This window comes from Aphelocoma coerulescens, chromosome 3 (assembly GCF_041296385.1).
Source record: "Aphelocoma coerulescens isolate FSJ_1873_10779 chromosome 3, UR_Acoe_1.0, whole genome shotgun sequence".
Lineage (NCBI taxonomy): Eukaryota > Metazoa > Chordata > Aves > Passeriformes > Corvidae > Aphelocoma > Aphelocoma coerulescens.
In genome coordinates this window covers 47,479,983-47,496,606 of record NC_091016.1, presented here as the reverse complement: position 1 = coordinate 47,496,606, position 16,624 = coordinate 47,479,983, and the positions used below count along the sequence as shown (strand labels likewise).

General features: G+C 41.5%; 1 long non-coding RNA gene across 1 annotated transcript in view; it reads left to right on the top strand.

Annotated features, from left to right (window-relative positions):
* The window catches only part of LOC138107217 (uncharacterized), a 42,322-nt gene extending 33,776 nt beyond the window's left edge, over positions 1-8,546 (top strand). The window contains exon 3 of the long non-coding RNA XR_011149329.1: positions 8,223-8,546. This is a non-coding gene — a long non-coding RNA (uncharacterized lncRNA). The remainder of the gene's footprint in view (positions 1-8,222) is intronic.
* Positions 8,547-16,624: the final 8,078 nt, after the last annotated feature.

Sequence of the window (16,624 nt, the reverse complement as noted above, 5' to 3'; positions counted from 1 at the left end):
GGATCCCGGTCCCCTGGGACAAAAGATGTATCACTTAATTGCAAATACTTTATGAAGAAGCATCATCTGTGCCACACTGTAGATGTCTGCAGAAATGCAAATACAAATTTTTATGCAAAGTCATATGAAGAAACTGTGATAAAAGACCTACTAAATCTTGCAAGCTTGGAAAGAAAAGAAAGATTTTCTTACATAAGAAGCTTATGATGCAAAGAATAAGAATTTTTTATATGAATATTATGCAAGTGCACTTAAAACAGAAACCCAACTGTCTGAATAAACAAGAAAGCATAAGGCTTTGTAAAGCTTTGAGTAGCACCAGATGTAAAAAAAATAGAGAATAATACAGCAACATTCTACAACCCCAAAAAACCTAAATGACGGATAAACTATTGAAAATCAATGAATAATCTAGGTTAGACAAGATAAGGCACAAGAAGACTCAGTCAAAGCCAAATTAAAGTTCTGTTAATAATAAAACAATGCCACTGGATGTTGTGAACTGCAATGAAATTCTAAGGAAAAATACACTGGAAATTCATACTGTATAAGCATCATACTGCAACTTTCACAGCCAGTGTTTCTTTGGCTCCCTTTAATGACCTAAGACCTCACAAATGTTTCATAAGGCAGTGTTGTTGCTTAGATTTTATTTAGAATAGGGGTTTATCTGAGGCATAAATCAAACTTGTTAAGAAATTTTCTGTCTTTGAATATAAAAGACTTTGAGACATCATCTGTTTCTCCTCTCTGACCTGGCACAGAGCTGACAATATTTATCTACCCTTGGCTGAAAAGCTGTAGTGATGTAGAATCCGTGGCCTTGCTTTGCAGCCTAATTTATCACTTGATTATTATTGTAGTTAGAGGTTTTTTCCTACTCCCTGAGCTAATATTTTTTGGCTGCAAGTTTTTCTATTTGACATGGTCACAGTGAGCACAGGGGATCTTTGCTCTCATTCCTCTCCTTAGTATGGGAAGAAAGACTCTTACCTACTGAGTGACTGGAATACTATTTCCATGCCCTTTTTTACAGTTGTCTCTCTCTTTCACCCCCTTCTCTCTGTCTCTCCAGAGAGAAAAAATGTCTTTGTGTTTTCCAACAAGGTATGTCACCAAATGTCCAAATCCAAAGTTATTTCCACTATTGTCTTCTCCATCTCTCTTATTTTTTGTTTTCCCAGGACTGGACTCTAGGGTGCATCCAACCAAAGCTTTACATGTGCCAAGCACAGCAAATGAAAGTGTTACATGTACTGCATACACTAAGATAGTGCAAGAGCTTGTCAGTATTTGAACCAGTGCTGCTTTACTGATTGTTTCCCATTTTGTATTTGTGTATTTAACTGTTTCTTCCCAGATCTAAACACTTATCTCTTTATTACGTTTTTTTTATTAGGATTGTGTGGAAGCATTGAGGGGAAGTGTGGTGGCCAGTGAGGCTACGTTACAAGGGATGAAGAGAGTCCACTGGTGGGACAAGTGCCCAGTACAAAAAGAACCTCCTCAGGTTAGGGTGACCAGAAAGGCTTCTCCTAGGATTCATTGTTCTCTTATGTTAATCTACCCCAGTTCTGCTTCCTTGGTTGGCCCATGGCCCCTCCACCCCCTTGCTGCCTTATATGTCCCATGCCATAGAAAGTTCTCCACTCCAGGTTCCCCCCATTGGTCCTTGTCCCTCACCACTCCCCCCGAGCTTCCCCACTGGTTCCTGGTGCTCACCCACTACCCTACTTAAACCTGAGTTTTGCATTGTTCTCGTCTTTGCCCCTGGAATCCTTCAGAGCGTGGAAGCAATAAACTGCTCCTGTGGAACTCTATGCAGAGACCCTTCCTGCCTCTTTGCTGTTGACCCATCTTACTGAAGCTATCCATGCGTTTGTGCGTGCACACGTGTGTGAGTGTGTACGTAGCTGGATCCTGCTGAGCGGCTTCGTTTTGGAGACACTTTTTAGAGACTGCTACACCTCACGCTCTGGCACAGAAGCTCTAGAGCCTGAGATAGTTATAGGGAAGGAGAACTACATTTCAATGGAGGAATTACTGTGGAAACCTGACGGGTTCCCCTCCACACCAATGAGGAGGTGATCAAGAAGACGAGTCAGACTCTTCACAGAGGTGGGAGGATGACAGACTATGGATTTGAGTGGAAATAAGAACAGGTGAGCCTGAATGCAAGGGAAAACTTTTTCACAGTGAGGACAGTGGAACAGATTGCCTTTGGCAGGTTGTAACTGCAGTTTCTGCTGTCTCCATACTTGTTTTTGGCCAGTCAGGTCTTGGAAACCTTTTTGAGAAACCTGGTCTGATCCTTTTGTTCAGAAAGTTAGACTAAAGGTCTCTTGAGGTCCCTTTCAATCTAAATTTTCTTCTAATTCTTTCTGTGATTCTCAAAGATTCTGACTTAAAATCTGAGATACCAACAATCCTTTTCAGCAGGGGACTGTACTAAATACTTTAAATATAATTTTATTTAATTTTAAATTATTACTGAAAATACTGACTAGCACTGGATTCACTGGAGAGCCTCCAAATCCCATCTTGAGACTGAAAATTCTGACTCAGGATGTGAGTGTGTTTTAAAATCAGGTATTCACACACTGACATTTCCTTTGAATTGTATTTTCCTGTTGTGAATACCATGCAGGTATGTGAAAAAGCTTAGGTAGACAACATAAATGTCACATCTGCATCTTTGTCCTTATCATCTAGGCCAGTAATCCTAATAAGTATACCAAATTTACTTGGCATAATATAATTTATCATTGTTTTATTATTGCCTTTTATTAGCCTATTGTCTTCTCAGTCATAGTAACCAAAAATTTAATCTTGCTGGTGTTTTCCTAAGCACTGGTAAAAACGTGATTCATGCACATTAGAATGTTATTTTAGAAGGATGCTGCTGGTGCTGCTTTTGTTTTCTCTGTTTCTCAGAGATACTTTTGTCCTCTGAATTGTTGGGGATGTCTTTCACCAGTTCCTGAAATTCTTTAGGGTGAGCTTTGTCAGGTCCAGCTATATTGAAAATATCTATCTTGCCTTCATACTTTTAAGATGTCCTTTCCTTATTCTGGACCGTGTTCCCCTCTGCTTTATTATCCATTGTGCCATTCTAAAAAAAGAATGGAAATGTCAGTATTTCAGTCTTATCTGTGTCATATGTTATTTGTTGTTCTTCCAAAGTATATGGTGCACATATTTTTTCTATTTTTTTCTCTTATATTCAGTAAAAACATAGAAGTGCTTCTGATGCAATCAGTGAACTTTTTCTTGAAGCCTTTTCTGTTCCTTGTTAGCTGTAACTCATTTTGTATATTCCTCTTGATTTTATTTTCCTGGGCTGCATTTCTTCCTCATTCATTCTTGTTCATGTAGTCTTGTTTCCACTTTTTCTGTGGTTCCCCTCTAATTTTCATGTTGTTAAAGAGTTATGAGTGAGACACAAGACAGGGACTGAAAAGAATTGATTAAAAATCTACAGAATAAAGATTTACAGGTATTCATGTGCATCATTCTCCCTCAATGGTCTGACAATTAGCATAAACCCTATCTGTCTTTCAAGATTGCTGGAAATATCAAGATGATTTGAGTGTATATGTTGGCACATATAGAGGTGGTTGGGTAATAATGCCTAGGTCACCAAGAACTCCTTTTTTCCACCCCCAAGGATATGTATGACCAATCTGGAATCAAAGCCTGTCTCTGGAAACTCAGAGGGGCCATATACCAGTCAAACTTGACCAAGTTTTTTCAGAGATCATAGAATTAATTGCAATTACAGCTAAATTAAATTGCAGTTGCTATTTGATTTAATTGCAGTTAAATTAAATGAAGTCCAAACAGCAAAAGGAAACAATAAAAATACAAGCCATTCCCAAAAAACCTTGGAAAAAAAGTAGGAAATAACCTTTCCACTGCAAATTTTACAAACAGCCTCATTATTACAGGGTTCTCTGTAGACTTCTGGGAACTGACTGACTTCTTGGAACTGTTATGGATAAAGAAATAAAATATTTGGGCGGAAATTGAGAGCCAAACAGTATCATTTAAGATGAGGGACCTCAGTGTATTTGTAGCTGGTCTGTGCAATTAACTATAAAATAGAAATTGAGGCATGCCTTACTGCCATAAAACAACAGCCACTGACCACTGTTAAACTGAGTTAAAACTGTTAAGGATTTGTAAAAGAAAGCTGTCAAAAATCAAACCACTATATATATATCTGTGGCAAATAATTTTGGAAATGAGAAGAAGTGCTACCGAAGGCCTGTTTCATCTGCAACTTAGCAGAGTGCTGCATGCCACGTTTTTCTGGTGTGCCAGGGCTGGAAAGGATGGTGGACAGAGTTACAGGCAAAAAAGTACAAAAGGCCAGATCTTGCTGCTACTTCTATTAGACTTTCATGAGCTACGACTGGTCAGGTTCAAAATGTTTTTTTGGGGCAAGTCAGATATTAATTGGGAATTGGTATATCTTTAATGTATAAGCAACCATTCATATTAATGTCACAGTGAGTGAAAAATGTTTACTTAAAGGACAGCTGTACTGGACCATCAGGAACACAGTAGAAATGTAGTTTTGAAGACAGTGAAACATATACTCCACTGTGACTTAATGAGCAGGAATCAGAAGGAATAGGTTGACAAGTTATCATTAGATATCCATACAGATTTGCAAAATACCATGGAACTAGAATGGGTGATAAAAAAAGAGGAGTATCCTGCCATCACATGAAAGCCACTTGCTCCAACACAAAACCGTTTAAACTGTTCAACAAATTGCAAGGCCAGTTGGTGTTAGTCACACACGTGAGGAGTGATAGGGATGCAGACTACTGAAGATGGAAAATTACTACAGTGCATTTAATTTTGTTTCTCCAGAGTAATTTATACCACTATACCATTTTATGGATCTATTCATCTAAAAAGGTTTGAAAAGCATAATTTTAAAGACCATATAGTCTTATCTAAAATGTGAGTGACCAATAATTTCAAATAACAGAAAAAAAATAGAGCACTCTTTCTGTATCCTGACAGCCTGAGATTGTAAAAAGAATTTTTTACTCTTCACATGAATAGTATAAATTTAAAATCTATGTAGCAAAATGATAAATATGTAAATAGGCCATGGTATTCTTGTTTAATTATACTGTTTTGAATAATTGTGCCTAAAGTAATATTCTGGTGGATTGCCCCTCAATAAGGGCATTGTACTGGGATCACATCTTTATATACAAGATGATGTCTAGAAAATGCTTAGCAAGAGGGGACAGTCAGTGGAGGAAGGAATGAATCCGGAGTTGCAGTGGGTTGCCTGTCACTCTTGTCTACGTATGAATGCTGAACACTGCCTGTGCCGTGCTTTGGTTGCTCAGCTGCTTTGCCAGTTTTGAAGCATGAGCAGAGACTGAGGTGGATCCACATGCAATAGGAAGCTTTACTCCCTGTCTCAGGCTTAGCATCATTGCTGCCTTATTCCAGCGAGGCTCACTCTTGGGATCCACAGGTCTGGTTATTATTATGCTCCTTGGACTCCACCATTGTGCTGGTGCTTACAAGCTCAGTTTGAGATTTGGCTGTGTGCAGCTGGATACTGGTATTGTATTTGCAGCATTGTGTAAACCCCATCCACTTGCTGAAGTCATCCAAGATAATTATACTTTTAAATCTACAGGGCAGTTGCCAAACTGTGCACTCACGAAAGGCAGATGCTTTGAATTTTCCATGGAGTTCTGCAGCAAATCCACCATGTGCAGAAGGGGAGCAGGGTGCATTATGAAACTTCCCCCTTGTCTTTTGTAATGCAGGAAGGGTTTAATTAGACATAAATGAGTTTGATCAATGAATCATTAACTTCCATTAAACTTTAAGTAGATTGCCTGACCCGGCTACTTCATTCTGAATTTAATCTGGTATACACTTGATAATTAGAGTTAAAGGGACAAGGGCTGGAGGCAATCCTTCTCAATCCTTCACATAAAATGGAGTTGAGTCAGCTAATAAGTTAATTTTATAGTCAGTGTGTAAGGACGGAATTGGCCGTAAAATGTAATTTTCCTAGAAAAACGGATCAGGAAGCAGACTGTCACTTTGTTTTGCTTTCGGAATTACCTCAAGAATTACCTGCCCAGGGTCTTCAAAGCCTTCACAAATCCCATCCTCCTCAGCGCAGCACCTTGGAGGATTAGGTTTCATTAATACAGTCAGAAACAGGGTGGCAAGGCAGGAAATCTTCTCATGTCTTTGTGTGAATGCTGGTGTAGCTCTCCCTGTGGTTGAAAAAAAATTGTTCTGCCTTGTCTAGATCCACGAGCAGGGGAAGGAGTGATAGAATGTTGCTTTCTAGCAACTTCTAAGCTTAGGAAAGATAGAGCCTTTGATCTGCTGGCTTTGCCAGCACCTGCATCCAGAACAGCAGCTGGCATTTCTTGCGTGTGTGTCTGCTGTTTGTTTTACCATTTGGAAATGGCAGGCTTGCTAGCTTGGGTGACTGCATGGCCCTATGCTGTGCAGTAGGGATGGATTCTTGGGAGGTATCAAGCTAAGTTCGTATATGACATGTTTCAATATCAAAGCTGACTTAAAGAACCAGAGGTTTGCTACTCACTTGCCTTATTTCTGTAGAAGTGTGTTCTTTTTGTCTTTCCTCTGACCTAGGATACTCTGCTTTCTGGGTTCAGATTAGGTTATCCTGAGGGAAGCTGGATGATTCAAAGTGGACTTCATTTGCTTGGTTTAGTATTTGCCTTATTCCATCCGAGATATAGTCACCTGAGGACAGAACATATGAGACTGTTTTGAGTTGGATGCTGTGGAAACAAGAGTTAATTGTGCTGACACACAAAGCACTGTAGTATCAAAGGCTGGTGTGATGGGCAGTCCTGCTGGTGGTATGTGTGGCTGCTCACAAAATGCTTATTTAACGGAATGAGAATACTGCCCAAAGATACTCACAAACCCATTTGGGGAAAGAATACTTTGAAACCCAGAGCTATTCAGCCTGATGTGAACACCATGACCAGTGCTAAAGAGTGATAAAGGACAGGGTGGGCACACCACCTCTCTCTCTGGCTTTGTACTTATTGATAAGTATATTACCACAGTGGACCACTGAGGTCAGAAAAGAGTAAGTATGGGATTTCTTTTGGAGCGTAGTTATGAGATTGCTCCTGAGAAGTGTAGTGTTGCCTGGACACAAGCTCTTTTGTGTACAACTAGAAGCAGGAACTTTCTTACCTTTAAAGGGCTTCAGGCACAACTAAAAGTGGTGATGCAGAACTTCTAAGTTTTGGACTTAAACTGACAGTCAGGTTTCAAAAGGGCTCTAAATATCTGGCCTATGCCTTTCCCATTCCTTCCGTCTCAGCCTTGATACAGTGTTTCTGAATGCCCTGTGGGTGCCGCAGCCTGGGGTCGCTGAGAGCATTGCTCTGGGACTGTAATGACCTGTGAGCTGACAGGCAGTCCTGGGGCTGGGGTTTTGTGGTATGCCTTCGCTGCTGCTCTGAGATACAAGGGCAAAAGTAGCAGCTGATTACCTACCTATTTAAGGAGCCTTGTCCATTCTCTGCAGTCATGCTGAGGGAGCCTGAATTAAGGGTTGCTGAATTAAGGTCATGCAGGCAACTTCAGTATTGCCATTTTGAGAATTTTGAATGCTGGATTATTTGACCTTAGTGGCATTATTTTTAAAGTATTTTTTTGGATGTGATTTTGTATATTTAGGTCAGACAACTGCTAGCAATGTTCTCCGCTTGCTCTAAAACCCACTGATGTATTCCTTGTAATAGCCAGTATGCAGGGGAGAATTCTCCTAGGGCTGATGAAGACTTCTAAAAAAAGTCCTTTTCCAGTGTTTTAATGATGTTGTTATTGATAAATGCTTGCTGGTATGCCATTATTTATCTTTCAAATTCTCCACAGCCAGGCTCCCATTATAAATGACAATAGCTGCTGGGGTTTAGTAGCAGAGCACTGAGAGTGCCCTGTTCCCACAGTGCCTGGCCCACCTTCAGCCCAAGCCAACACTGACCAACATTAATTGCTGCTGACTGTTTTATGTTGCCTGTATAGTGTGTGGTGTTTGGTTCCAAGTTTCTGTAAAATAAAATTGCCAGTGCAGCCTTATGCCAAAAAATGTTTTTCTGTCAAAAGAGCACCTAACTTTTGCTCCAGTAAATGGTGGCTTCTGGTGATTTTTTTTTTTTGGTTTTCCTTGACAGATCTTTCCAGAACGATATTTGATGTTCACTTTGAAGAATGTCATAAGGAACATCCACTGATGGTGACCATTTTGTGCTGTACTGAGCTGGAAAAATGAAGGCTTAATTCCCATCAGTGAAGAATTGCTCTTACCAGTGCTCACAGGGTTATGCATGCGAGTTGCTGTTTGCCATTGGCAGTAAAGGATTTACAGCCTGGCTGAGAATTGAGAAACTTATTCTCTCTAGGGTGCTTCATCCTGAACCTTTTTACAAGCATTTAAAAGTCAATTCAAGTGATAAAATCTGTTATTTATTTTGAAGAAAACATGTTTTAAAGCATCAAAACGGCTTCATTATTTGAAAATACATTTAGAATACATACTTGCTTTCCACAGAGCTTAAAAGACAAATTTCAAGTAACAAAAGCCTTCCTAGCAGGTGGTGGATAAACATTTTATGTTTCCAGTAGAAGATGGGCTTGTCTCTTGCTGCTGTAAGCAGTCTGAACAGATAGCTGTTTACAAAAAAGATGCAGAAGCCAAGTCTGACAATCAGCTACATCTGTCAGAATATGACTATGGAATTTCATAGGTCTGTCAATAAAAATACACTTTTCTTAACTATATTTAACTTTCCTTTACTATTTTTCATCCTATCATCTCTAAATTACAAACTCTGTCTCATGCAACTCCTCCTGTTGAGTTAATGGCTTTTCTCTTTTTTTTTTGAGCTTGCAAAGAGAGGTTTTCCCAAGTGATTTTCTCAAAATAGTCTCTGCCAGAGCAATGCAAATCCACCCTCACCTGAAACCACTACTACATGTATCTCCATGGCAGTCGTATCCATCTGGTCAAGAGTTGTGCAGCCCAGGGAGTGCTAAACTTTGTAAGAAAATGAAGTGTGTCCACTTCAGACAGAACCCTCAGAGATTTTGCTTGCTGGTTTTTATCTGAGTGTATATGAATTGTGACATTTTGATGTATTTTAAGCCACACAGACTTTGGCAGTCTTTCATAAGGATAGGAAAAAGTATTTTTTTGACCCAAAGCAGAACCTGTCAAAGTTTTTCAGATTGGTTGGAGTAATGTATTTCTACTTGTCATCTCAGAAATCACTGTATCATTTTGACTGAATTTTTTGACAAAAGTTCAGCCTCAGATTGGTATTAGTAGGGGAAACTAGTATAACTATTACCAAAGAGGAACCAACTGAAAAAAAATCCCAACAAAGAACCAAATAAAAAAATAATAACCACCAAAAAAAAAAAATCCCCAAACCAACAAAAAAATGAACAAACCACCCCAGAAAGAAAAGAGAAAAATATGTAATGGAAGAAGTAGGAGGTAACTGGATACTGGCAAGTTTTGAAACACCTTTTAAGACTTCTTGAGAAGTAAAGGCAGGTAACATCTTTTTAGAGCACAGCCAGAAAGTCAGAGGAAATTTTTGTTCTCTTCTATTTAGCTCTTGTCAAGCTGCATCTGGAATACCATGATCAGTGCTAGGCCCTCTGGTACTTTGTTGGAAGAAGTCTGGTAGACAGCAACAAAGATGTTTAGGTAATGGAAAATGACAGGTTGAGGGAGCCAGCTGGGCTTGGCCCAGTCAGGCTGTGCTGATTGAACAGATCTGTGCTGTGAAGAAACACCACAGTTTGGATTGTTGGCAACTGCCTTTTCTTGACAAAGATAGGTGTGGTAGCTTTTTTGTGGTGATATCTATATCATTTTTGCTAATAAGTATGACCTGAGAGGAAATCCTGTCCTGGTCCACTCTTCAGTATAAGAAGGCAGCTTGTGAGCTAAGTGCACTTTTTTTTTTTGTTAGAAAGTACATATCCTTTGCAGTTCAGCAGTGAATTGCCCTCATTTCTGGCTCTCAGTTGTGAATAACAAACCCTTTGCAAGAGCAGTGGCTGCTAGCTGAGAGACCCAGGAAACTGGCAAAATGCCAGGCACTCAAGGCTCTTGTGAGTACACTCTGTGCATAGACAACTTGAGCTCAGGTGACAGAAAGTACCTTTGGAGGAGCTGGGCCTTTCTGGGGTTTATCTCATCTTTTAGGTTGTTTCGTCTGGCTCGCAGCAGATATGAGACCTCAGCCTCCATCTAATGGAGTGGTGGGATGCTGCTGGTTAGACAACAGAAGTTCAAAGCCCTTTCAGACAGCAAGAAAATGGACCCTGGAGTTAACCCCAGAATTTGTGGTAGGTCGTTTTTCACTTGAGAGGCACAGCTGTGCTGTCCCACAGCTAGCCTAGAGAACATGCCTGCACATGAGTGCTTGTGGCAACCATGGCCTGCAGCTTCGTGCCACTGCTCTTCTCTGACAGCAGTGGCACAGCCACTGCCACAAGGCAGTCACCCCTCAGTTTCAGAGCCAGTTCTTCTGTTGAAGGGTCTCCATTAAAAGCAGCACCAAAGAGTGGAGGGTGTTCTGCAGCCACAGAACCAAAAACAGGGAAATGGATCTCTCCAGTCAGATCAGATGGGAAAACCTGTCAGAGATGGAAGCTGAACCCAAAGAACTTGGTTCTTTGTTCCATGTCTTAGGTCTCAGAGCAGCCTTCCTGATGTGGACATGCCACCATGCTAGCTAGAGAACAGTATTTTTCAGACTTCTCTTTCTACTGTTTAGCACCCTTTCTCTATTTCACTTGATTTTGCTTTGAACAATTTGTTCCTTTTTTCCTACCATTTTCCAATGGCATCCTCTTCTGCCTTTTGTTGTATCTGTTCCCCTTAGTCTAACTGCTCCTCCACATCATGGCTTTGTGATGCACATTGGCAGCTATGATGAAGCAAGCAAGCTGTCATAGTACTAGGGCCTTCTTTGGGAAAGCAGTCCAAAGCAGATACAGCTGTCAACAAGAATGGTAAGTAGAAAGCACACAAGAAACCAGAGATAGGAGATCCCTATTTTCTTTTCCTCCTTCCTCCTCCCAGTCTGTCTCTGTCTGATACTCAGTGGACAGGACCACTGGTAAACTCTCTCCTCTTGCACAGTATGATGTTGTTGGGGCAGTAGATGTTCTGTAGCTGCTGGTCTGCTCCTGTGCAATGCACTTGCTCAAGGATGAGAGCACCATAGAGCACGCCCATAGCTTCTTGCTCCACATGTAAAACATCTCCCTTTGACCTCACCTGAACTAATACTAACATATGCTATGCAGACTTTCCAAAGGGAAACTATCAGTCTTGCTTGCCCTTGTGTCGCGGGTTGGGTTTGTTCCCGGGCGGAAACACCAATTTAGTGTAGTGGTTTGGTCTAAAATACTCATTGCTGTTTATCTTCTGTGAGATAAGAATTAGGAGAAATGCAAAGCAGGCACCAACTTGAATGAATATAAAGAAGTTTATTAACAGACCTAAAAGAAGAAAAGAAAAAAAATTATACCACCTTTAGAACTCTCCTCCTCCCCCCACCTTCCTCCCGTCTCCCACTGACAATGTAAAGACAACCCTTAAGATGTTCAGTCTGTTTACCACTTCCATAATAACCTGGTTCAGTCCATTTAGAAAGAGAAGTCTCTTTTTGCTCATGCTATGAAAACAGTATCACACCGAGACAGCCACCCACTTCCAAATATTGTTCAGTCCATTTAGGAAGAGGAGTCTCTCTGCTTGCGATGTGAGTCCCTTCCCCCGACTTGCAGCTTTTCCCACAACTGCTTTCGAGGGTCCACTCTTGAAAGTTTTCTGGGGTACAATTTTAAGGTTGAGCTGTTCAGAAACAAAGAAAAACAGAGGCCCTTCTCCTTCCCTGGGAGCAAAGGGTCATCTTCATCTTTAAAACTATCTCTGGAAGCATCTCTAGGAATTGAGGTTTTTCTCCTTTCCTCTTTGGAGCAAAAAGTCCTCATCTGGTTCATCTGGTTCATCTCTCTCTGTCCAAACTTCTCATGAAATTACAGCTGCGTCAGCATCTGCTTATCTCAGTGCAGGTGCTTCTGCTTATGAGTTGAACACTCCACCCCCCATATCTTCATGAAATTACAACAGGATACTCTGATATATCATAGCTTCACAACAGACTTTCAGCTTTAAGCATCTCCTCTCTCTCTTCCCTCAGGTTTTCAGCTCTTCACAGCAATAAAAGGGTTAATCTCACCTCGGCCTTACAGCTGGAATGTGGCTTATCGCAGTTGGTCACCTGGCCTCTGCCGGACAGAGGTGCCGCTTTGCTGAATCTCGGCTGCAGTGGAGGGGGGGGGTTCCGAGCCGCTCCGGCTGCCCACGGCAAGGCAGTGGGGGGGGGTTCCATGGCTGGAACAGGCCCATGGCTCCAGGCTGGCCGTGGCCCGGCCCGGCCTGGCCCAAGCAGGGCCTGGCCGGGCCCGCTGGCCCCCGCACGGGGCCTGCAGCCACCTGTCCCAGCGCCGGAAATGAGAGAGAGCTGAGGTGGGAGTTTGTCTATTCTTAAGTGTGTATCACAGAGGCGGTCACAACTTTAAGTGGCTTAAAGAATTGTCCATATTCAAACTGGCCAGCTGATAGGTTCTATCAGGTCCCAGAGGAAGCTGTAAGCACCCCTTAGCAAGGATATCCCTTCCGGGACTATGCTTGCTAACCTATGACACCTTGGCAGAGATTGGTTTCTTTTTCATGTGAGGATAGCTTACACTATGTCACAGTGCAGATACCGAGGTACAGGATAAAAAAGATGAGGTAGCTTGTAGGACTGCAAGTCAAGAGAAAAATGGTCACAAGGGAACAAGTGGCTGGGAGGAAGCCCAGAGCATGGTTTGACTGATTCTGGAGGTGGCTGGGATGACAGGTTAGGACAGCTGTTTTTTCCTTCCTGTCTGATATTAGTGGTGCTGGAGGCAGAAACAGAAGGAATTGAATTGTGCACATGGTGCTGTCAGATTGTTCTCTTCTCCCCCACCAGACCTCTTCCCATCACACACCAGAAATGCAGCTGGCTAGCTTCTGTTCTCTCTGTTCTATATGCCTGCAAATTCAGTGGAAATGCTAGAGAAGGTATATCTGCTTATTTCCTTGTTCTGAAGGTGTCTCAGGGGATTCACAGGTTTGGTGTGGAAGGGTTTTGCTGTTCCGTTCCAATCACTGTGCAACATAGGGGAGGGATTTGACACTGCAGAAGATGCTGCTGCTGCTGCTGCTCCTAGGGTTCTGCACAGTTGGAAGCCTGTAGGAGGCTTGCCTGTTTGTCAGGTTTGATGGCTGCCTTGTTCACTGGTACAGGAAAGGCCTGCAGGCCACACTGTTGTTGCAAATTATGTGATCGGCTGATTGTCTGTATCATGTAAACCAAAGCTCCTGTTGAATTCCTCTGGACGTAGACAAGGCATTTGGCCTGCAGCTCTTGAGTGAATAAATGCATTGAACCATGGGGAACTCAGAAGCAAAGCTTTAAGCTGTCTGTTTTAAAAGGTATTTTTCTCAGTAAAAAATTCAGCCCAGCACAATAGTGTGTGAAACAAAAGACAATGTTTTACAATATTGTAAAATTATTTCATATCTTTAATCAAACAAATTCTATTTTTTATTTCCTCTGTCATCTTAACTATGACTTGCCTTCTGAATGACTTCCTGTATAGGTGCATTTTGCTCAGGCATATGTGTCTGTAAATGCAGGCTGCATTCCTTGTGTGTTCTGTATCACTCACTGATAGTATTTGCTTACATGGCTGATGACAAACATAAGGAAATCTTTCTGAGACCAGAAGCATGCTGCTGTATTACTCTGCAGAGTGTTTCTGTTTGGTGCAAGCTCTAAACAATTTAGTAATATGAAATTGTATAACTTATAGAAGACAGTAGTATTGAATATATGATACAGTGTGTGTTGCCAGAAAACACTTTAAGAGAGAGATTGGGGGAGGAGAGAGATTTAAATTTTAAATTTTATTTTATGGGAGTCAGTAAAATCTAGAGAGAACTCAAAGCTTTACATAGCATACTGGCATTGGGAAGCACCGTTTTAGATGACCCTGTTATAGAACACCAACTCTGAAAACAGTTTCAGATTATTTTCTTCTGTAAATTCAGTTATTGTCTGGTTTCTGTTGCTTATGAGATCTAACAGAAGATTGTGGCCTCTTGGAAATCAGGATAAAGTCTTCCAGGTGTATGAAAATGCCAAGTGACTCCAATTAGTGGTGGCTTTAATGGTCCTCTGTAAAGGTTAGTTTTGTAGCCTTGAGTAGTGTTGACAAAACAGTGGTACCCATTTTACAACAGTTTTGGATCATGTAATTTCCACCTTTTATTCATGACAGTAAATGGCATTATCTCGCTTTAGGAAGATTTTTTCTGCCCCAGTTTCCTACCTGCAAAATTCATACGTAGGACTGTCTGAAAGGGATTTCGTGGAACTCAGTGAGCATTAATTAAAGGTAAGAGTGTCATCAGTCTGCACAGAGAACTTTTCCCTTTCCATGTGTTGGCACTGGTTTCCTGAGGAAATTAATGCAGATATATTTTGTTTGCTACCCATCTTGATTCTGTTGAAAAGATTTGAAGCCAGCTGTGTTTGTATGGGGTTGAAGCAGAAACCCAACAGATAGGTATGTGGGTAGAGAACAGACCAAACAGACCAAATAGAAAAGTTGTGGTCTTGACCCTAATAAGGCATTTGAGGAGCAGCATTTAAAAATCTCAAGCCATGGAGAAAGCGCTGACTGGGGCTTTTGCTTTTTATGCATAAAGAAATTCAAGGATAAGGCACACATCCATAGGAACCTTGGCTTTGTTAGTACACATGCTGCTGCCCAGTGTATGACTTCAGGAGATGTGTTTTGATGTCCTTTCTGTTGCCACTTGTGGTGGTAGTACCATCGAGAACTTCAGGAAGTGAAACTGGGACCACAATTGTTCTTGGTCTTATTCTTTCCTCTCTCCTGCTTAATGTGTCTTTATGCTATGGGTAGTGCTAGCTGTTCACCCAAACCCCCCATTTCCAGCTTCATTCTGACTGCTTTTACCTGCAGAAAATGCTGAGGGAGGGAGAAACAGCTCCTGTTTTCCTAGGACTATAGTTGGTCGATTAAAAATTTTCACTGCATAGGAAAGAGACAGCACAAGAAAGGGTAGCTGCAAGCAGAGATGAGGAATTCCTAAACCCAGCAGCTTAATCTAAAAGGCAGAGAAAAGCTGTGAGTCAGCTGCCTAGAGAAAACAAAAGATTTGACTTTTCTGAATGTTGTCTCAGAGCTGTGGGCAATTTCCATGATTTCTTCTTCTTTAAAAATGTTACTTTAAAAATCAGCATCCAGATTATGTGCAGGAAACTGACATTGCAGTGTCACACTGCATTTTGTCACATGGTGCGGAAGGAGAAATGGAACTGAAAAGCAAGATCCCTCTTTCATCCCTATGTTTTCCCCCCGCAGTTATAGCAGTGCCATGGCATTGGTGCAGGAGGACATGACCCCATCACCCTGCCTGAGGAAAGAGAGAACAGCAAATACACCCTGTTGAAATCTTCTGCTTTGGGTGCTAGCACCAGAACTGACAGTGGTGCACCTGCTTCTGCTTCTTGTCTGCTTAAGGGAATAAAACACACAGAAGGCAAGACGATGTGAGGAGTGAAGGCAGCTGCTGCTGGGCAGTCTTAAGTGATACTCCTGGAAGTGTCTGAGCTCCATGCACAGCAGCATTCCAGTATGTCTGGAATTACTACAGATTTTTTTTTCTTTTGAATCCATCACTGCTGCAAAGGCAGAGCTGCACTGTCTGCCAGAAAGTTGTCATCCTCCTTTCAGGTATAGATTGGCCTCAGTACCTGTGTTGTTTATTAACATTGCATTGCTTGCCATAAGTGTTTAACTCAGGGCTATCCTATCACAGCTACAGTTTGAAATGAATGTGCACAAGTAGATCAGAAACTGCTTTTATCTCCTCATTCAGGCTGGACTTGAGCACATGTCCATCCTTACCCTGTATTGTTGTGGCTCTGTTGTTGCCAGTCATTTATGTTCAAACACGACAGATGTTTTGATATGGATGGACAAATGCCTGCAGCATAACTGTTTGATTCACCTGACCCTTGCAGATTTGCAGTTTTGAGTATGATTTCCCACAGAGAGACTGCAAACCCTGCAGTCAGAAGAGGACACACAGTGATCCTGAAGATCTCTGTAAGGTTGTTGATGTACTTCTGGGGCATCTGTACTGATAAACCATGCACATTAGTGCTGGATGAGAATCAAGGTAGGAATTTTATTTTACTATCTTGTTACACAAAACCTGTGCTGATCCTAATGGACTTTTCTAACTCTTATTCTAGGGTGAGAGAAGGCTGGCAAATTATCCTGTACTGAAAAGGAGAAAGTGTCTTTTTCCATGGCATGCTGCTACAACTTTTCTTTCTCTTTTCTCCCTGCAGGTATCTTAGTCAAAGGACAGTATTCTCCAACCAGCCTCCTTTGAGACACTGATTGGTAAAATAGTGCT